Source organism: Arachis stenosperma, chromosome 7, assembly GCF_014773155.1.
Source record: "Arachis stenosperma cultivar V10309 chromosome 7, arast.V10309.gnm1.PFL2, whole genome shotgun sequence".
Lineage (NCBI taxonomy): Eukaryota > Viridiplantae > Streptophyta > Magnoliopsida > Fabales > Fabaceae > Arachis > Arachis stenosperma.
This window is the reverse complement of record NC_080383.1, coordinates 37,908,309-37,930,849: the sequence shown is the minus strand read 5'-3', so window position 1 is coordinate 37,930,849 and position 22,541 is coordinate 37,908,309. Positions and strand designations below refer to the sequence as shown.

The 22,541-nt window shown below is 40.2% G+C and overlaps 2 non-coding genes across 2 annotated transcripts; both read right to left on the bottom strand.

The window, feature by feature from the left end:
* Positions 1-7,568: 7,568 nt before the first annotated feature.
* Positions 7,569-7,676, bottom strand: LOC130943156 (small nucleolar RNA R71). Its single transcript, XR_009071687.1, has one exon. It is a non-coding gene; the product is annotated as a small nucleolar RNA R71 (small nucleolar RNA).
* Positions 7,677-15,288: 7,612 nt separating this feature from the next.
* Positions 15,289-15,396, bottom strand: LOC130942877 (small nucleolar RNA R71). The gene has a single exon (XR_009071423.1). It is a non-coding gene; the product is annotated as a small nucleolar RNA R71 (small nucleolar RNA).
* Positions 15,397-22,541: the final 7,145 nt, after the last annotated feature.

Sequence of the window (22,541 nt, the reverse complement as noted above, 5' to 3'; positions counted from 1 at the left end):
AATTAAATGGGGGAGGTTCGGCCACTTCATGAAGAGAACTACACACTTGTTCTAAAAAGGGAATACATTGGAAAATGTTGCCATGCAACATTGGAAAAATGGGACACCTAAAAGACTGAGCAATCTCCATCATAAAGTGATGATCCTTGTCTTTTATCCATGCATAACCCCAACCGTCCATCAAGTAACCACTCCATCAATCCACACCCTCCATTCTCTCACAACTTCCATATATAAATAATCCTTGTTCCGTGCCCACCTTCATTGTCATAACCCACTCTTCACAACTCTTCATTTCGGCACAAGACACTCCCTCTCACAGTACAAACATCCCCCTCACTCTCTTCATTGCAATAAAACCCTAAACAACCAAAAGTCTCCAAAACCTTACCACCTTCACATATCAACTCTCGTTCATGACCTTTTCAAGTTCTAAAAGAAGGAAGGGAAAGGAACCCATGGAGCAACACCCGTATGATGAAAAGAGATTTAGAAGCCTGTATCATGCATTGCAATACGGGTGGATGGTTGACAAGGAAATCATTTATGAGCTGGGATTTCAAGTTAAGAAAACTGAGTGTCCAGAAATCACAGAGAAAGTAGAAAAGAGAAGATTGGAGCTCCTCACTGATCCGGTCATTAAGGTGAATGCAAACCTCATAAGAGAATTTTATGCGAATACGGTCCGATATGATAAGAAAGATGAGTCATATACAAGCTTTGTGAGAGGAAAGTTGGTGGATTTTGGTCCCATGAGTGTCATGAGGGCACTGAAGCTACGATCCATACAGTTTGAAGAAGAAAGTTATCACTCAAGATTGGACAACCCCAATTGTGACCAGATTTTGTGGGACATTTGTGTACCCGGAGCTGACTGGGAAAGGGGTGCGGGAAAGAAACCAAAGTTCATCAAGAGAACAGATCTCACTCCTGAAGCCAAGGGGTGGTTTGAGCTAGTGAGGAGGTCTATCCTCCCAACTGCAAACAACTCGGAGGTGAATCTTAAGAGAGCAACAATGGTGCATTGTATACTGAAGGGAGAAGAAATTAAGGTTCATGAACTTATAGCTGAAGGCATTAGAAAGATGGCAGAGAAAACTGATTCAAGAGGAACGTTAGGTTACCCCAGCACTATTTACCGAATATGCAAGAAAGCTGGGGTGGTTTTTGAAGATGAGGAACCCGTGTGGATAAAGGAAGGCATTCCAATAACGGTCCGAAGGATGAATGCTGCCACATCCCCCTTGCCTCAACGGAAGCAAAGGAAGAGGCCAGCCCCTCAAGTAGTGGAAGGACAAGTCTTAGAGGGGCAAGCACCAGCCACCTTGGGTATGCATCAATTGCAGGAAGCAATTGATGGCTTATCTCAACAATATTTGGAGAGCCAAGGAGCACAGAAAGAGCTTCAACTACAGATGATGGGGCAGCAAGAGGAAGCACTCTCAAGGTGGATGACTCAGCAAGGTGAGTGGCAAAGGAAAATGATGGAACAGCAACTAAGTCAAGGACAACAATAGGGAAAAACATTCAACAGGATAGAACAAAGGCAAAATGAGCAACAAGAGTCCATCCAGAGGCTAATCAACATCCAAGCACATCAAGGGGCACTGATGAGCGGATAATTTGTACGCTTTTTGGCATTGTTTTTAGTATGTTTTTAGTAATTTTAGTTGAGTTCTTAGTATATTTTTATTAGTTTTTAGTTAAAATTCACTTTTCTGGACTTTACTATGAGTTTGTGTGTTTTTCTGTGATTTCAGGTATTTTCTGGCTGAAATTGAGGGACCTGAGCAAAAATCAGATCCAGAGACTGAAAAGGACTGCAGATGCTGTTGGATTCTGACCTCCCTGCACTCGAAGTGGATTTTCTGGAGCTACAGAAGCCCAATTGGCGCGCTCTCAACGGCGTTGGAAAGTAGACATCCTGGGCTTTCCGGCAATATATGATAGTCCATACTTTGCCTAAGATTTGATGGCCCAAACCGGCGTTCAAAGTCACCTTCAGAATTCCCAGCGTTAAACGCCGGAACTGGCACAAGAATGGGAGTTAAACGCCCAAACTGGCACCAAAGCTGGCGTTTAACTCCAAGAAGAGTCTCTACACGAAAATGCTTCATTGCTCAGCCCAAGCACACACCAAGTGGGCCCGGAAGTGGATTTTTATGTCATTTACTCATCTCTGTACACCCTAGGCTACTAGTTCTCTATATATAGGACCTTTTACTATTGTATTTTACATCTGGAGATCTTTGAATCTTTTGATCACTTTAGATCTCTAGATCATCTTTGGACATCTAGTTCTTAGATCATTTGGGGGGATGGCCATTCGGCCATGCCTAGACCTTGTTCTTATGTATTTTCAACGGTAGAGTTTCTACACACCATAGATTAAGGTGTGGAGCTCTGCTGTACCTCGAGTATTAATGCAATTACTATTGTTCTTCTATTCAATTCCGCTTGTTCTTTGTCCAAGATATCACTTGTTCTTCAACTTGATGAATGTGATGATCCGTGACACTCATCATCATTCTCACCTATGAACGTGTGACTGACAACCACCTCCGTTCTACCTTAGATTGGGTGAATATCTCTTGGATTCCTGATACACGATGCATGGTTGATCGCCTGACAACCGAGTGCTCGCCTGACAACCGAGCCAGCCATTCCGTGAGATCAGAGTCTTCGTGGTATAGGCAAGAACTAATGGCGGCATTCAAGAGAATCCGGAAGGTCTAACCTTGTCTGTGGTATTCTGAGTAGGATTCAATGATTGAATGACTGTGACGTGCTTCAAACTCCTAGCATGCGGGGCGTTAGTGACAGACGCAAAAGAATCACTGGATTCTATTCCGGCCTGACCGAGAACCGACAGATGGATAGCCGTGCCGTGACAGGGTGCGTTGAACATTTCCACTGAGAGGATGGGAGGTAGCCACTGACAACGGTGAAACCCTTGCAGAAGCTTGCCATGGAAAGGAGTAAGAAGGATTGGATGAAGACAGTAGGAAAGCAGAGAGACGGAAGGGAAAGCATCTTCATACGCTTATCTGAAGCTCTCGCCAATTATATACATAAGTACCTCTATCTTTATCTTTATGTTTCATTCATCATCTATACCCATTTGAGTCTGCCTGACTAAGATTTACAAGGTGACCATAGCTTGCTTCATACCAACAATCTCCGTGGGATCGACCCTTACTCGCGTAAGGTTTATTACTTGGACGACCCAGTGCACTTGCTGGTTAGTTGTGCAAAGTTGTGTTTATGCCATGGTATTGAGCACCAAGTTTTTGGGGCCATTACTAGGGATTATTTGAGTTGTGAAAATTAGTGATCACAATTTCGCACACCAAGTTTTTGGCGCCGTTGCCGGGAATTGTTTCGTGTATGGACAACTGACGGTTCATCTTATTGCTTAGATTAGGTATTTTTCAAAGTTCTTAAGAATGAATTCTAGAGTTTCATGATGATCTGTTGAAGTCTGGCTGGCTGTGAAGCCATGTCTAATCTTATTGGACCGAGGTTTCAACTGATCATCACAAGAGCTTGTTGATCTCTATCAATCTTGCTATTGGAGCAATGATCTGCTAAGGCTTGGCTGGCCATTGGCCATGTCTAGTGTTTTGGATCAGAGCTTTCTTTGAAAGCTTGGCTGGCTGTGAAGCCATGTCTAATTCCTGGACCAGAGTCTTAGACTAGCATTGCAATGATTCCTGGAATTCAAATTAAGAATTCTGAAACCTTTATTTTCTATTTTCATATAATTTTCGAAAAAGCACAAAAAAATTACAAAACCATAAAAACCAAAAAAATATTTTATGTTTCTTGTTTGAGTCTAGTGTCTAATTGTAAGTTTGGTGTCTTGCATGCTGATGAGCGGATAATTTGTACGCTTTTTGGCATTGTTTTTAGTATGTTTTTAGTATCTTTTTGTTAGTTTTTATTATATTTTTATTAGTTTTTAGTTAAAATTCACTTTTCTGGACTTTACTATGAGTTTGTGTATTTTTCTGTGATTTCAGGTATTTTCTGGCTGAAATTGAGGGATCTGAGCAAAAATCTGATCCAGAGACTCAAAAGGACTGCAGATGCTGTTGGATTCTGACCTCCCTGCACTCGAAGTGGATTTTCTGGAGCTACAGAAGCCCAATTGGCGCGCTCTCAACGGCGTTGGAAAGTAGACATCCTGGGCTTTCCAGCAATATATGATAGTCCATACTTTCCCCAAGATTTGATGGCCAAAACCGGCGTTCAAAGTCACCTACAGAAATTCCAGCGTTAAACGCCGGAACTGGCACCTAAATGGGAGTTAAACGCCCAAACTGGCATAAAAGCTGGCGTTTAACTCCAAGGAGAGTCTCTACACGAAAATGCTTCATTTGCTCAGCCCAAGCACACACCAAGTGGGCCCAGAAGTGGATTTTTATGTCATTTACTCATCCTTGTACACCTTAGGCTACTAGTTTTCTATAAGTAGGACCTTTTACTATTGTATTTGACATCTGGAGATCTTTGAATCTTTTGATCACTGGGAGGCTGGCCTCACGGCCATGCCTAGACCTTGTTCTTATGTATTTTCAATGGTGGAGTTTCTACACACCATAGATTAAGGTGTGGAGCTCTGCTGTACCTCGAGTATTAATGCAATTAATATTGTTCTTCTATTCAATTCCGCTTGTTCTTTGTCCAAGATATCACTTGTTCTTCAACTTGATGAATGTGATGATCCGTGACACTCATCATCATTCTCACTCATGAACAAGGTGACTGACAACCACCCTTGTTCTACAAGCATATGAGGCTTAGTGAATATCTCTTGGATTCCTGATAACACGATGCATGGTTGATCGCCTGACAACCGAGTGCTCGCCTGACAAACGAGCCAGCCATTCCGTGAGATCAGAATCTTCGTGGTATAGGCGAGAACTGATGGTGGCATTCAAGAGAATCCAGAAGGTCTAACCTTGTCTGTGGTATTCTGAGTAGGATTCAATGATTGAATAACTGTGACGTGCTTCAAACTCCTAGCAGGCGGGGCGTTAGTGACAGACGCAAAAGGATCGATGGATTTTATTCCGGCCTGACCGAGAACCGACAGCTGATTAGCCATATGCTGTGACAGAGCATGGGAACATTTTCACTGAGAGGATGGGAGGTAGCCACTGACAACGGTGAAACCCTACATGAGCTTGCCATGGAAAGGAGTAAGGAGGATTGGATGAAGACAGTAGGAAAGCAGAGAGACGGAAGGGAAAGCATCTTCATACACTTATCTGAAGCTCTCACCAATGATATACATAAGTATCTCTATCTTTATCTTTATGTTTCATTCATCATCTATACCCATTTGAGTCTACCTGACTAAGATTTACAAGGTGACCATAGCTTGCTTCATACCAACAATCTCCGTGGGATCGACCCTTACTCGCGTAAGGTTTATTACTTGGACGACCCAGTGCACTTGCTGGTTAGTTGTGCGAAGTTGTGTTTATGCCATGGTATTGAGCACCAAGTCTTTGGAGCCATTACCGGGGATTGTTCTGTGTATTAAAAAGTAGTGATCACAATTTCGTGCACCAAGTTTTTGGCGCCGTTGCCGGGGATTGTTCTTGAGTATGGACAACTGACGGTTCATCTTGTTGCTTAGATTAGGTATTTTTCTTCAGAGTTCTTAAGAATGAATTCTAGTGTTTCAAGATGATCTGCTGAAATCTGGCTGGCTGAGAAGCCATGTCTAATTTCATTGGACCGAGGTTTCAACTAATCATCACAATAGCTTGTTGATCTCTATCAATCTTGCTATTGGAGCAATGATCTGCTAAGGCTTGGCTGGCCATTGGCCATGTCTAGTGTTTTGGACCGAAGCTTTCTTTGGAAGCTTGGCTGGCTGTGAAGCCATGTCTAATTCCTGGACCGGAGTCTTAGACTAGCATTGCAATGATTCATGGAAATTCAAATTGAGAATTCTGAAACCTTTATTTTCTGTTTTCATAATTTTCGAAAAAAGCACAAAAAAAAAATTAGATAATCATAAAAACCAAAAATATTTCTTGTTTGAGTCTAGTGTTTAATTTTAAGTTTGGTGTCTTGCATGCCTTGTTTATTTGATCTTGGTTCTATTTTCAAGTCAATAGTACAGGGAACTGAAGATTCAGAACAGGCAGCAGAGGAATTACACAGAAAAAGCTGGGCGTTCAAAACGCCCAGTGAAGAAGGATAGACTGGCGTTTAAACGCCAGCCAGGGTACCTGGTTGGGCGTTTAACGCCCAAAAAGGGTGCATTTTAGGCGTTAAACGCCAGAATGGATACCATTCTGGGCGTTTAACGCCAGGATGGCACTAGGGGGAAGATTTTGTTTTTCAAATCAATTTTTTTCAAGTTTTCAAAGTTTTTCAAAATCAAATCTTTTTCAAATCATATCTTTTCAATCAAATGTTTTCAAAATCAATTTCTTTCCTTTTTCAAAGATACTTACTAACAATTAATGATTTGATTGAACATCTCAAAGTTTGTTACCTTTTTTGTTGAGAAAGGTTTAATGTTTGAATCATATCTTTTCTTGTTAGGCAAGTCATCAATTTTTAAAAATCATATCTTTTAAAATTATTTTCAAATCATATCTTTTAAAATTGTTTTCAAATCATATCTTCTCAATCATATTTTTTTTATCACATCTTTTCAAAATAAGTTTTCAATCAAATCTTTTTGATTTCTAATTTCAAAATCTTTTTCAAAAATCACTTGATTTCTTTTCCACTTTAAGTTTTCGAAAATTAGCAATCAATTTTTCAAAATGTTTTTGACATCTTTTTAATTAATTTTCGAAAATTCTCTTCCCTTCTTCTCACATCCTTCTATTTATGGAGTACCACTCCTTCTCAATGCACAATTCGAACTCCATCTAATTAAAGTTCGAATTCTTCTCCTTCTTCTTTCTTCTATTTCTCTTTTCCTCTGACACCTCAAGGAATCTCTATACTGTGACATAGAGGATTCCACATTTTCTTGTTCTCTTCTCTTTCATATGAGCAGGAGCAGAGACAAAGGCATTCTTGTTGAAGCTGACCCTGAACCTGAAAGGACCTTGAAGCGAAAACTAAGAGAAGCTAAGGCATAACTCTCTGTAGAGGACCTAACCGAATTCTTCAAAGAAGAAGAAGACATGGCAGCCGAAAACAACAACAATGCCAACAATGCAAGGAAGGTGCTGGGTGACTTTACTGCACCTACTCCCGACTTCTATGGGAGAAGCATCTCCATCCCTGCCATTGGAGCAAATAACTTTGAGCTTAAGCCTCAATTAGTTTCTCTAATGCAACAGAATTGCAAGTTCCATGGACTTCCAATGGAAGATCCTCATCAGTTTTTAGCTGAGTTCTTGCAAATCTGTGACACAGTCAAGACTAATGGGGTTGACCCTGAGGTCTACAGACTGATGCTATTCCCTTTTGCTGTAAGAGACAGAGCTAGAATATGGTTGGACTCTCAACCTAAAGAAAGCCTGGACTCTTGGGAAAAGCTAGTCAATGCCTTCTTGGCAAAGTTCTTTCCACCTCAAAAATGGAGTAAGCTTAGAGTGGAAGTCCAAACCTTCAGACAGAAGGATGGTGAATCCCTCTATGAAGCATGGGAAAGATACAAACAATTAATCAGAAAATGTCCCTCAGACATGCTTTCTGAATGGAGCATCATAGGTATTTTCTATGATGGTCTCTCTGAACTATCCAAGATGTCTTTGGATAGCTCTGCTGGAGGATCTCTTCATCTGAAGAAGACGCCTACAGAGGCTCAAGAGCTAATTGAAATGGTTGCAAATAACCAATTCATGTATACTTCTGAAAGGAATCCTGTGAACAATGGGACAAGTCAGAAGAAAGGAGTTCTTGAGATTGATGCTCGGAATGCCATATTGGCTCAGAACAAGATATTGACTCAGCAAGTCAATTTGGTTTCTCAAAGTCTGTCTAGAATGCAAAATGCACCAAGCAGTACTAAGGATGCTTCATCTGAAGAAGAAGCTTATGATCCTGAGAACCCTTCAATGGAAGAGGTGAATTACCTAGGAGAATCCTATGGAAACACCTATAATTCTTCATGGAGAAATCACCCAAATTTCTCATGGAAGAATCAAGAGAGACCTCAACAAGGTTTCAATAACAACAATGGTGGAAGAAACAGGTTTAGCAATGGCAAGCCTTTTCCATCATCTTCTCAGCAACAGACAGAGAATTCTAAGCAGAACCCCTCTGACTTAGCAACCATGGTCTCTGATCTAATCAAAACCACTCAAAGTTTCATGACTGAAACAAGGTCCTCCATTAGGAATTTGGAGGCACAAGTGGGACAGCTGAGTAAGAAAATTACTGAACTCCCTCCTAGTACTCTCCCAAGCAATACAGAAGAAAATCCAAAGGGAGAGTGCAAGACCATCAACATGGCCGAATTTGGAGAGGGAAGAGAGGAAGTGGACGCCACTGAGGAAAGCCTCAATGGGCGTGCACTAGCCTCCACAGAGTTCCCCAATGAGGAACCATGGGAATCTGAGGCTCAAAATAAGACCATAGAGATTCCATTGGACTTACTTCTGCCTTTCATGAGCTCTGATGAGTATTCTTCCTCTGAAGAGGATGAGTATGTCACTGAAGAGCGAGTTGCTAAATACCTTGGAGCAATCATGAAGCTAAATGACAAGTTATTTGGAAATGAGACTTGGGAGGATAAACCCCCTTTGCTCACCAAAGAACTGGATGACTTGTCTAGGCAGAAATTACCTCAAAAGAAACAAGATCCTGGGAAGTTTTCAATACCTTGTACCATAGGCACCATGACCTTCAAGAAGGCTCTGTGTGACTTAGGGTCAAGTGTAAACCTCATGCCTCTCTCTGTAATGGAGAAGCTAGGGATCTTTGAGGTACAGGCTGCAAGAATCTCACTAGAGATGGCAGACAACTCAAGAAAACAAGCTCATGGACTTGTAGAGAATGTTTTGGTAAAAGTTGAAGACCATTACATCCCTACTGATTTCATAGTCCTAGAGACTGGGAAGTGCATGGATGAAAACATCATCCTTGGCAGACCCTTCCTAGCCACAGCAAAGGCTGTGATTGATGTTGATGGAGGTGAACTGATCATTCAAGTGAAGAAAAATCCTATGTGTTTAAGACTCAAGGATATCCCTCTGTCACCATGGAGAAGAAGCATGAAGAGCTTCTCTCAAATCAGAGACAAACAGAGCCCCCACAGTCAAACTCTAAGTTTGGTGTTGGGAGGCCACAACCAAACTCTAAGTTTGGTGTTGAACCCCCACACTCAAACTCTAAGTTTGGTGTTGGGAGGTTCCAACTTTGCTCTGAGTATCTGTGAGGCTCCATGAGAGCCCTCTGTCAAGCTACTGACATTAAAGAAGCGCTTGTTGGGAGGCAACCCAATGATTATATTTTATATATTTTCTTTTGTTATTTTATGTCTTTTGTAGGTTGATGATCATGAGAAGTCACAAAATCCATTGAAAAAGCAAAAACAAAATGAAAAACAGGAAGAAAAACAGCACACCCTGGAGGAAGAACTCACTGGCGTTTAAACGCCAGTGAGGCTAGCAGTTGGGCGTTTAACGCCCAGTCTGGCACCATTCTGGGCATTTAACGCCAGAAAGGGGCACCAGACTGGCGTTAAACGCCAGAAAAGGGCAAGAACCTGGCGTTAAACGCCAGGAATGGGCACCAGCCCGGCGTTTAACGCCAGAAATGGCTCAAAACGTGATTTTGAATGCCATTTGGTGCAGGGATGACTTTTCCTTGACACCACAGGATCTGTGGACCCCACAGGATCCCCACCAACCCCACCACTCTCTCTCTCTTCTTCACCCATTCACCAATCACCTCAACACCTCTCTCCCAAAAACCCCCCTATCAAATCCCACTATCATCTTCACACCTTCATTTTCACACAACCTAAACACCATTCTCCCCCTCTTTGGCCGAATACATAAGCCACTCCCTTCTTCCTCATTTCTTCTTCTTCTACTCTCTTCTTTCTTCTTTTGCTCGAGGACGAGCAAACCTTTTAAGTTTGGTGTGGTAAAAGCGTTGCTTTTTCGTTTTTCCATAACCATTTATGGCATCCAAGGCCGGAGAAACCTCTAGAAAGAGGAAAGGGAAGGCAAAAGCTTCCACCTCCGAGTCATGGGAGATGGATAGATTCATCTCAAGGGTGCATCAAGACCACTTCTATGAAGTTGTGGCCTTGAAGAAGGTGATCCCCGAGGTCCCCTTTTCACTCAAAAAGGGTGAATATCCGGAGATCCGCCATGAGATCCGAAGAAGAGGTTGGGAAGTGCTTACCAACCCCATTCAACAAGTCGGAATCTTGATGGTTCAAGAGTTCTATATGCATGGATCACCAAGAACCATGATCAAAGTGTGAACCCGGATCCAAAGAATTATCTTACTATGGTTCGGGGGAAATACTTGGATTTTAGTCCGGAAAATGTAAGGTTAGCATTCAACTTGCCCATGATGCAAGGAGATGAACATCCTTACACTAGAAGGGTCAACTTTGATCAAAGGTTGGACCAAGTCCTCACAGTCATATGTGAAGAGGGCGCACAATGGAAGAGAGATTCAAGAGGCAAGCCGGTTCAATTGAGAAGGCATGACCTCAAGCCCATGGCTAGAGGATGGTTGGAGTTTATCCAACGCTCAATCATTCCCACTAGCAACCGGTCCGAAGTTACTCTAGACCGGGCCATCATGATTCATAGCATCATGATTGGAGAAGAAGTGGAAGTTCATGAAGTCATAGCTCAAGAACTCTATAAAGTGGCGGACAAGTCTTCCACCTTGGCAAGGCTAGCCTTGCCTCATCTCATTTGTCACCTCTGTTATTCAGTTGGAGTTGACATAGAAGGAGATATCCCCATTGATGAGGACAAGCCCATCACTAAGAAAAGGATGGAGCAAACAAGAGACCCCTCTCATCATGAGATCCCTGAGATACCTCAAGGGATGCACTTTCCTCCACAAGACTATTGGAAGCAACTAAATACCTCCCTAGGAGAATTAAGTTCCAACATGGGACAACTAAGGGTGGAGCACCAAGAACATTCCATCCTCCTCCATGAAATCAGAGAAGATCAAAGAATCATGAGAGAGGAGCAACAAAGACAAGGAAGAGACATTGAGGAGCTCAAGCACTCCATAAGACCTTCAAGAGGAAGAACAAGCCGCCATCACTAAGGTGGACCCGTTCTTTAATCTCCTTGTTCTTTATTTTCATGTTTTTCGAAAATTGTGCTTTATGTTTATCTATGTTTGTGTCTTATGATCATTAGTGTCTTAGTGTCTATGCCTTAAAGTTATGAATGTCCTATAAATCCATCACCTTTCTTAAAAAATTGTTCTTAATTGAAAAAGAAAAGAATTGCATGAATTTTGGATTTTATAACAGTTTAATTATTTTAATGTGGTGGCAACACTTTTGTTCTATGAATGTATGCTTGACAGTGCATATGTCTTTTGAATTTGTGGTCATGAATGTTGGCTCTTGAAAGATGATGAAAAAGGAGACATGTTACTGAGGATCTGAAAAATCATAAAAATGATTCTTGAAGCAAGAAAAGCAGTGAATAAAAAAAAAAAAAGCCGAAAAAAAAATGAAAAGAAAAGAAGAAAAAAAAAAAAAAAAAAAAAAAAAGAAAAACGTTGTGATCCAAGGCAAATAAGAGTGTGCTTAAGAACCCTGGACACCTCTAATTGGGACTTTAGCAAGCTGAGTCACAATTTAAAAAGGTTCACCCAATTATGTGTCTGTGGCATGTATGTATCCGGTGGTAATACTGGAAGACAGAGTGCTTTGGGCCACAGCCAAGACTCATAAGTAGCTGTGTTCAGAATCATCATACTTAACTAGGAGAATCATAACACTATCTGGATTCTGAGTTCCTAAAGAAGCCAATCATTGAATTCCAAAGGATAAAGTGAGATGCCAAAACTATTCAGAGGCAAAAAGCTAAAAGCCCCGCTCATCTAGTTAATACTGATCTTCATAGATGTTTTTGGAGTTCATTGCATATTCTCTTCTTTTTATCTTATTTGATTTCATTTGCTTGGGGACAAGCAACAATTTAAGTTTGTGTGTGTGGATAATTTGTAGCTTTTTGGCATTGTTTTTAGTATGTTTTTTAGTATCTTTTAGTTAGTTTTTATTATATTTTATTAGTTTTTAGTAAAATTCACTTTTCTGGGCTTTACTATGAGTTTTGTGTGTGTTTTTCTGTGATTTTAGGTATTTCTGGCTGAAATTGAGGATCTGAGCAAAATCTGATCCAGAGACTCAAAGGACTGCAGATGCTGTTGGATTCTGACCTCCCTGCACTCGAAGTGGATTTTCTGGAGCTACAGAAGCCCAATTGGCGCGCTCTCAACGGCGTTGGAAAGTAGACATCCTGGGCTTTCCAGCAATGTATGATAGTCCATACTTTGCCCAAGATTTGATGGCCCAAACCGGCGTTCAAAGTCACCTACAGAAATTCCAGCGTTAAACGCCGGAACTGGCACCTAAATGGGAGTTAAACGCCCAAACTGGCATAAAAGCTGGCGTTTAACTCCAAGGAGAGTCTCTACACGAAAATGCTTCATTTGCTCAGCCCAAGCACACACCAAGTGGGCCCGGAAGTGGATTTTTATGTCATTTACTCATCCTTGTACACCTTAGGCTACTAGTTTTCTATAAGTAGGACCTTTTACTATTGTATTTGACATCTGGAGATCTTTGAATCTTTTGATCACTGGGAGGCTGGCCTCACGGCCATGTCTAGACCTTGTTCTTATGTATTTTCAACGGTGGAGTTTCTACACACCATAGATTAAGGTGTGGAGCTCTGCTGTACCTCGAGTATTAATGCAATTACTATTGTTCTTCTATTCAATTCCGCTTGTTCTTTGTCCAAGATATCACTTGTTCTTCAACTTGATGAATGTGATGATCCGTGACACTCATCATCATTCTCACTCATGAACAAGGTGACTGACAACCACCCTTGTTCTACAAGCATATGAGGCTTAGTGAATATCTCTTGGATTCCTGATAACACGATGCATGGTTGATCGCCTGACAACCGAGTGCTCGCCTGACAAACGAGCCTGCCATTCCGTGAGATTAGAATCTTCGTGGTATAGGTGATAACTGATGGCGGCATTCAAGAGAATCCGGAAGGTCTAACCTTGTCTGTGGTATTCTGAGTAGGATTCAATGATTGAATGACTGTGACGTGCTTCAAACTCCTAGCAGGCGGGGCATTAGTGACAGACGCAAAAGGATCGATGGATTTTATTCCGGCCTGACCGAGAACCGACAGCTGATTAGCCATATGCTGTGACAGAGCATGGGAACATTTTCACTGAGAGGATGGGAGGTAGCCACTGACAACGGTGAAACCCTACATGAGCTTGCCATGGAAAGGAGTAAGGAGGATTGCATGAAGACAGTAGGAAAGCAGAGAGACGGAAGGGAAAGCATCTTCACACACTTATCTGAAGCTCTCACCAATGATATACATAAGTATCTCTATCTTTATCTTTATGTTTCATTCATCATCTATACCCATTTGAGTCTGCCTGACTAAGATTTACAAGGTGACCATAGCTTGCTTCATACCAACAATCTCCGTGGGATCGACCCTTACTCGCGTAAGGTTTATTACTTGGACGACCCAGTGCACTTGCTGGTTAGTTGTGCGAAGTTGTGTTTATGCCATGGTATTGAGCACCAAGTCTTTGGAGCCATTACCGGGGATTGTTCTGTGTATTAAAAAGTAGTGATCACAATTTCGTGCACCACATGCATTGTTTATTTGATCTTGGTTCTATCTTCAAGTCAATAGTACAGGGAACTGAAGATTCAGAACATGCAGCAAAGGAATTACACAGAAAAAGCTGGGCGTTCAAAACGCCCAATGAAGAAGGACAGACTGGCGTTTAAACGCCAGCCAGGGTGCCTGGTTGGGCGTTTAACGCCCAAAAAGGTAGTGCATTGGGCGTTAAACGCCAGAATGTGCACCATTCTGGGCGTTTAACGCCAGGATGGCACAAGAGGGAAGATTTTGTTTTCAAATCAATTTTTTTCAAGTTTTCAAAGTTTTTCAAAATCAAATCTTTTTCAAATCATATCTTTTCAATCAAATGTTTTCAAAATCAATTTCTTTCCTTTTTCAAAGATACTTGCTAACAATTAATGATTTGATTGAACATTTCAAGTATGTTGCCTTTTCTGTTGAGGAAGGTTTAATGTTTGAATCATATCTTTTCTTGTTAGGCAAGTCATTAATTTTTAAAATCAAATCTTTTTAAAATTGTTTTCAAATCATATCTTTTCAATCATGTCTTTTTAAAAGCATAACTTTTCAATCAAATCTTTAAAATCACATCTTTTTTTAAAATAGTTTTCAATCATATCTTTTTGATTTCTAATTTCAAAATCTTTTTAAAAAATCACTTGATTTCTTTCCCACTTTTAGTTTTCGAAAATTATCAATCAATTTTTCAAAATGTTCTTAAAATCTTTTTAACTTAATTTTCGAAAAATCTCTTCCCCTCTTCTCACATCCTTCTAGTTATGGAGTATCACTCCTCCTCAATGCACAATTCGAACTCTGTCTCACTAAGTTCGAATTCTTCTACCTCTTTCTTCTATTTTTCTTTTCCTCTGACACCTCAAGGAATCTCTATACTGTGACATAGAGGATTCTATATTTTCATGTTCTCTTCTCTTTCATATGAGCAGGAGCCGAGACAAAGGCATTCTTGTTGAAGCTGACCCTGAACCTGAAAGGACCTTGAAGCGAAAGCTAAGAGAAGCTAAGGCACAACTCTCTGTAGAGGACCTAACAGAAATCTTCAAAGAAGAAGAACCCATGGCAGCCGAAAACAACAACAATGCAAGGAAGGTGCTGGGTGACTTTACTGCACCTACTCCCGACTTCTATGGGAGAAGCATCTCTATCCCTGCCATTGGAGCAAACAACTTTGAGCTTAAGCCTCAATTAGTTTCTCTAATGCACAGAATTGCAAGTTCCATGGACTTCTATTGGAAGATCCTCATCAGTTCTTAGCTGAATTCTTGCAAATCTGTGACTAATGGGTTGACCCTGAGGTCTACAGACTTATGCTATTCCCTTTTGCTGTAAGAGACAGAGCTAGGATGGTTGGACTCAACCTAAAGAAAGCCTGGACTCATGGGAAAAGCTAGTCAATGCCTTCTTGGCAAAGTTCTTTCCACCTCAAAAATTGAGTAAGCTTAGAGTGGAAGTCCAAACCTTCAGACAGAAGGATGGAGAATCCCTCTATGAAGCTTGGGAAAGATACAAACAATTGATCAGAAAATGTCCTTCTGACATGCTTTCTGAATGGAGCATCATAGGCATTTTCTATGATGGTCTATCTGAACTATCCAAGATGTCTTTGGATAGCTCTGCTGGAGGATCTTTTCATCGGAAGAAGATGCCTACAGAAGCTCAAGAGCTAATTGAAATGGTTGTAAATAACCAATTCATGTACACCTCTGAAAGGAATCATGTGAACAATGGGACGAGTCAGAAGAAAGGAGTTCTTGAGATTGATACTCTGAATGCCATTCTGGCTCAGAACAAGATATTGACTCAACAAGTCAATTTGATTTCTCAAAGTCTGTCTGGAATGCAAAATGCACCAAGCAGTACTAAGGATGCTTCATCTGAAGAAGAAGCCTATGATCCTGAGAACCCTTCAATGGAAGAGGTGAACTACCTAGGAGAACCCTATGGAAACACCTATAATTCCTCATGGAGAAATCATCCAAATTTCTCATGGAAGGATCAACAGAGACCTCAACAAGGTTTCAACAACAATAATGGTGGAAGAAACAGGTTTAGCAATGGAAGGCCTTTTCCATCATCTTCTCAGCAACAGACAGAGAATTCTAAGCAGAATCCCTCTGACTTAGCAACCATGGTCTCTGATCTAATCAAGACCACTCAAAGTTTCATGACTGAAACAAGGTCCTCCATTAGGAATTTGGAGGCACAAGTGGGACAGCTGAGCAAGAAAGTTACTGAACTCCCTCCAAGTACTCTTCCAAGCAACACAGAAGAAAATCCAAAAGGAGAGTGCAAGGCCATCAACATGGCCGAATTTGGAGAGGAAGGAGAGGAAGTGAACGCCACTGAGGAAGACCTCAGTGGGCGTGCACTGACCTCCACTAAGTTCCCCAATGAGGAACCATGGGAATCTGAGGCTCAAAATGAGACCATAGAGATTCCATTGGACTTACTTCTGCCCTTCATGAGCTCTGATGAGTATTCTTCCTCTGAAGAGGATGAGTATGTCACTGAAGAGCAAGTTGCTAAATACCTTGGAGAAATCATGAAGCTAAATGACAAGTTATTTGAAAATGAGACTTGGGAGGATGAACCCCCTTTGCTCACCAAAGAACTGGATGACTTGTTGATGAGCGGATAATTTATACGCTTTTTGGCATTGTTTTTAGGTAGTTTTTAGTAAGTTCAAGCTACTTTTAGGGATGTTTTCATTAGTTTTTATGTTAAATTCACATTTCTGGACTTTACTATGAGTTTGTGTGTTTTTCTGTGATTTCAGGTAATTTCTGGCTGAAATTGAGGGACTTGAGCAAAACTCTGAAAAAGGCTAACAAAAGGACTGCTGATGCTGTTGGAATCTGACCTCCCTGTACTCAAAATAGATTTGCTGGAGCTACAGAACTCCAATTGGCGCGCTCTCAACGGCGTTGGAAAGTAGACATCCAGGGCTTTCCAGAAATATATAATAGTCCATACTTTATTCGGAAATTGACGATGTAACTTGGCGTTGAACGCCAAGTTCATGCTGCTGTCTGGAGTTAAACGCCAGAAAAACGTCATGATTCGGAGTTGAACGCCCAAAACACGTCATAACTCGGAGTTCAACTCCAAGAGAAGCCTCAGCTCGTGGATTGATCAAGCTCAGCCCAAACATACACCAAGTGGGCCCCGGAAGTGGATTTATGCATCAATTACTTACTCATGTAAACCCTAGGAGCTAGTTTATTATAAATAGAACATTTAACTATTGTATTAGACATCTTTTTGATCACTTTAGATCTGAAGAGCATCTTTGAACGCATAGTTCTTAGACCATGGGGGCTGGCCTCTCGGCCATGCCTGAACCTTTCACTTATGTATTTTCAACGGTGGAGTTTCTGCACACCATAGATTAAGGGTGTGGAGCTCTGCTGTACCTCAAGTATTAATGCAATTCTACTTTCTTTTATTCAATTCTCTCTTATTCTTATTCCAAGATATTCATTCGCACCCAAGAACATGATGAATGTGATGATTAGATAACCCTCATTACCATTCTCACTTATGAACGCGCGTGATTGACAACCACTTCCGTTCTACATGCAACCGAGCTTGAATGTGTATCTCTTGGATTCCCCAACAGAATCTTCGTGGTATAAGCTAGATAGATGGCGGCATTTATGAGGATCCGGAAAGTCTCACCTTGTCTGTGGTATTCCGAGTAGGATCCTGGGAATCCGGAAAGTCTAACCTTGTCTGTGGTATTCCGAGTAGGATTCCGGTAATGAATGACTGTGACGTGCTTCAGACATGCAAGTGCTGGGCGTGATGACTAACGCAAAAGAATCAAGGGATTCTATTCCAGTAGGAGCAGGAACCAACCAGTGATTAGCCGTGCTGTGACAGAGTGTGTGAGCGTAGTTTTCACTGCGAGGATGGGATGTAGCCATCAACCATGGGTGATGCCTCCAGACGATTAGCCATGCGAGTGACAGCCGCAGAGGACCATTTTCCCGAGAGGATTGAAAGTAGCCACCGCTGATGGTGAACCCCTATACACAGCTTGCCATGGAAAGGAGTAAGAAGGATTGAGTTGAATCAATAGGAGAGCAGGCGTCCTTGGGCCATACAGCATCTCCATATGCTTATCTGAAATTCCCACCAATGAATCTGCATAAGTATTCTATCCCTTTTATTATTTCTATTTTATTATTAATTTTCGAACCCATAAACAATTTTAATCTGCCTAACTGAGATTTGCAAGGTGACCATAGCTTGCTTCATACCAACAATCTCTGTGGGATCGACCCTTACTCACGTAAGGTTTATTACTTGGACGACCCAGTACACTTGCTGGTTAGTTGAACGGAGTTGTGAATTCAACCAGTGCCATGATAATAATTTCTCTCACAATAGTTTTTGTGTACATACCAAAGAGCCAATATTGTTGATCACAATTTCGTCCACCAAGTTTTTGGCGCCGTTGCCGGGGATTGTTCGAGTATGGACAACTGACGGTTCATCTTGTTGCTCAGATTAGGTAATTCTCTTTTCAAAATGTTTTCAAAAATCTTTCAAAAATATTTTTTTTATTATTTTCGTTTTTTCCAACTTTGTTTTCGAAAAAAAATTAATAAAAATCCAAAAAAAAATCAAAAAATCATAAAAATCAAAAATATTTTGTGTTTCTTGTTTGAGTCTTGAGTCAATTTTTAAGTTTGGTGTCAATTGCATGCTTTTAAAAATTTTTCTTGCATTTTTTCGAAAATCCATGCATTCATAGTGTTCTTCATGATCTTCAAGTTGTTCTTGACAAGTCGTCTTGTTTGATCTTGATGATTTCTTGTTTTGTATTGTTTGTTGTTTTTCATGTGCATCTTTGCATTCATATTTTCCAAGCATTAAAAATTTCTAAGTTTGGTGTCTTGCATGTTTTCTTTGCATCAAAAATTTTTCAAAAATATGTTCTTGATGTTCATCATGATCTTCAAAGTGTTCTTGGTGTTCATCTTGACATTCATAGCATTCTTGCATGCATTCATTGTTTTGATCTAAAAATTTCATGCATTGAGTATTTTTGTTGTTTTTCTCTCTCATCTTTAAAAAAATTCAAAAATAAAAAAAATATCTTTTCCTTATTTCCCTCCAAAATTTTGAAGTTTTGGGATTGACTTGGTCAAAAATTTTCAAAATTAGTTGTTTCTTACAAGTCAAGTCAAAATTTCAATTTTAAAAATCTTATCTTTTCAAAATCTTTTTCAAAATCATATCTTTTTCAATTTTTTTTATTATTTTTGAAAATTTCAAAAATATTTTTCAAATTATTTTCAAAATCTTTTTCTTATCTTTATATCATATTTTCAAAAATTCACTAATAATTAATGTGATTGGTTCAAAAATTTGAAGTTTGTTACTTTCTTGTTAAGAAAGGTTCAATCTTTAAGTTCTAGAATCTTATCTTGTAGTTTCTTGTTAGTGAAGTAAATAATTTCAAAATTTTTGAATCTTTTTATCTTTTATTTTGATCTTTTTCAAAAAAATTTTATCTTTTTCAAAATTCGATTTCAAAATATCTTATCTAACTTGCTATCTTCTTATCTTTTTCAAATTTGATTTCAAATCTTTTTCAATCAACTAACTAACTTCTTGTTTGTTTCTTATCTTTTTCAAAACCACCTAACTACTTCTCCCTCTTCTATTTTCGAAAATATCTCTCTCTTTTTCAAAAAAAATTATTTTTAATTAATTAATTGTTTCATGTTTAATTTTAATTACATTTTATCTCTAATTTTCGAAAATTACTAACCCCTTTTTCAAAATTATTTTCGAAAATTCTCCCTCTCTTTTCTTATTCTATTTAATTATTTTAATTACTAACACTTCTCTTCACCTCTCTTCATCTAAAATCCGAATCCTTCTTCACTCTTCTACCCCCTTCTTCTTCTACTAACATAAAGGAATCTCTATACTGTGACAAAGAGGATTCCTCTTTCTTTTCTTGTTTTCTTCTCTTTCATATGAGCAGGAACAAGGATAAAGGCACTCTTGTTGAAATTGATCCAGAACCTGAAAGGACTCTGAAGAGAAAATTAAGAGAAGCTAAATTACAACAATCCAGAAACAACCTTTCAGAAATTTTCGAACAAGAGAAGGAGATGGCAGCCGAAAATAATAATAATGCAAGGAGAATGCTTGGTGACTTCACAAAACCAACGTCTAAGTTTGATGGAAGAAGCATCTCTATTCCTGCCATTGGAGCCAATAACTTTGAGCTGAAACCTCAGCTAGTTGCTTTAATGCAACAAAACTGCAAGTTTTATGGACTTCCATCTGAAGATCCTTATCAGTTTGTAACTGAGTTCTTGCAAATCTGTGAGACTGTAAAGACGAATGGAGTTGATCCTGAAGTCTACAGACTCATGCTTTTCCCTTTTGCTGTAAGAGACAGAGCTAGAGTATGGTTGGATTCACAACCCAAGGATAGCTTGGACTCATGGGATAAGCTGGTCACTGCCTTTTTAGATAAATTCTTTCCTCCTCAAAAGCTGAGCAAGCTGAGAGTGGATGTTCAAACCTTCAAACAAAAAGATGGTGAATCCCTCTATGAAGCTTGGGAAAGATACAAGCAGCTAACCAAAAGATGTCCATTTGACATGTTTTCAGAATGGACCATATTGGATATATTCTATTATGGCCTCTCTAAATTTTCGAAAATGTCATTGGACCATTCTGCAGGTGGATCTATTCACCTGAAGAAAACGCCTGAAGAGGCTCAAGAACTCATTGACATGGTTGCAAACAACCAATTCATGTATACTTCTGAGAGGAATTCCGTGAACAATGGGGTACCTCAAAAGAAAGGAGTTCTTGAAATTGATACTCTGAATGCCATATTGGCTCAGAACAAAGTGTTGACTCAACAAGTCAACATGATCTCTCAAAATCTGAATGGATTGCAACATGCATCCAACAGTACTAGAGAGGCAGCTTCTGAAGAAGCTTATGATCCTGAGAACCCTGCCATGGCAGAGGTTAATTACATGGGTGAACCTTATGGAAACACCTATAACTCATCATGGAGAAATCATCCAAATTTCTCATGGAAGGATCAACAAAAACCTCAACAAGGTTTTAACAATGGTGGATGCAACAGGCTGAATAATAGTAAGCCATATTCATCATCTTCTCAGCAACAGACAGAGAATTCTGAACAAAATACTTCTAATTTAGCCAATATAGTCTCTGATCTGTCAAAGGCCACTTTCAGTTTCATGAGTGAAACAAAATCCTCCATTAGAAATCTGGAGGCACAAGTGGGCCAGCTGAGTAAGAAAGTCATTGAAACTCCTCCCAGTATTCTCCCAAGCAATACAGAAGAGAATCCAAAAGGAGAGTGCAAGGCCATTGACATAGTCAATATGGCCGAATGCACAAGGAAGGAGGAGGACGAAAATCCTAGTGAGAAAGACCTCCTGGGACGTCCCTCAAGCAAGAAGGAGTTTCCTATTGAGGATCCCAAGGAATATGAGGCTCATACAGAGACCATAGAGATTCCATTAAATCTCCTTCTGCCATTCATGAGCTCTGAAGACTATTCATCCTCTGAAGAGGATAAAGATGTAACTGGAGAGCAAGTTGCTCAATATTTAGGAGCTATCATGAAGCTGAATGCCAAGTTATTTGGTAATGAGACTTTGGAAAGTGAACCTCCCTTGCTCATTAATGAACTGGATACTTGGATTCAGAAAATTCTACCTCAAAAGAAACAAGATCCTGGCAAGTTCTCAATACCTTGTACCATAGGCACCATGATCTTTGAAAAAGCCCTGTGTGATCTGGGGTCAGGGATAAATCTTATGCCACTCTCTGTAATGGAGAAGCTGGGGATCATTGAGGTACAACCTGCCTTGTTCTCATTACAACTGGCAGACAAGTCATTGAGACAAGCTTATGGAATAGTAGAGGACGTGCTAGTAAAGGTTGAAGGCCTTTACATCCCTGCTGATTTCATAATCTTAGATACTAGGAAGGAAGAGGATGATTGCATCATCCTTGGAAGACCTTTCCTAGCCACAGCAGGAGCTGTGATAGATGTCAACAGAGGAGAGTTAGTCCTTCAATTGAATGGGGACTACCTTGTGTTTAAGGCACATGGCCATCCCTCTGTGACAGAAGAGAGTAAGCATGACGAGCTTCTCTCAGTTCAGAGTCAAGAAGAGCCTCCACAGTCAAACTCTAAGTTTGGTGTTGTGAGGCCACAACCAAACTCTAAGTTTGGTGTTAAGATCCCATATCCAAACTCTAAGTTTGGTGTTGGGACCACACTAAAATTGACCTGATCACCTTGTGGCTCCATGAGAGCCACTGTCAAGCTATTGACATTAAAGAAGCGCTTGTTGGGAGGCAACCCAATTTTATTTATCTAATTTTTATTTTATTTTGTTCTATTGTTATTTTGTGTTTTATTAGGTACATGATCATGAGGAGTCAAGAAAAAAATCAAAAAAATTAAAAACAGAGTCAAAAACAGAAGAAAAAAAATTTTTCACCCTGGAGGACGCACAGGCTGGCGTTCAACGCCAGTAAGATGCATCTGGCTGGCGTTCAACGCCAGAACAGAGCACCATTCTAGCGCTGAACGCCAGAAACAAGCAACATCCTGGCGCTGAACGCCAGGAATATGCCTAGAGGAGACAAACTGGCGCTGAACGC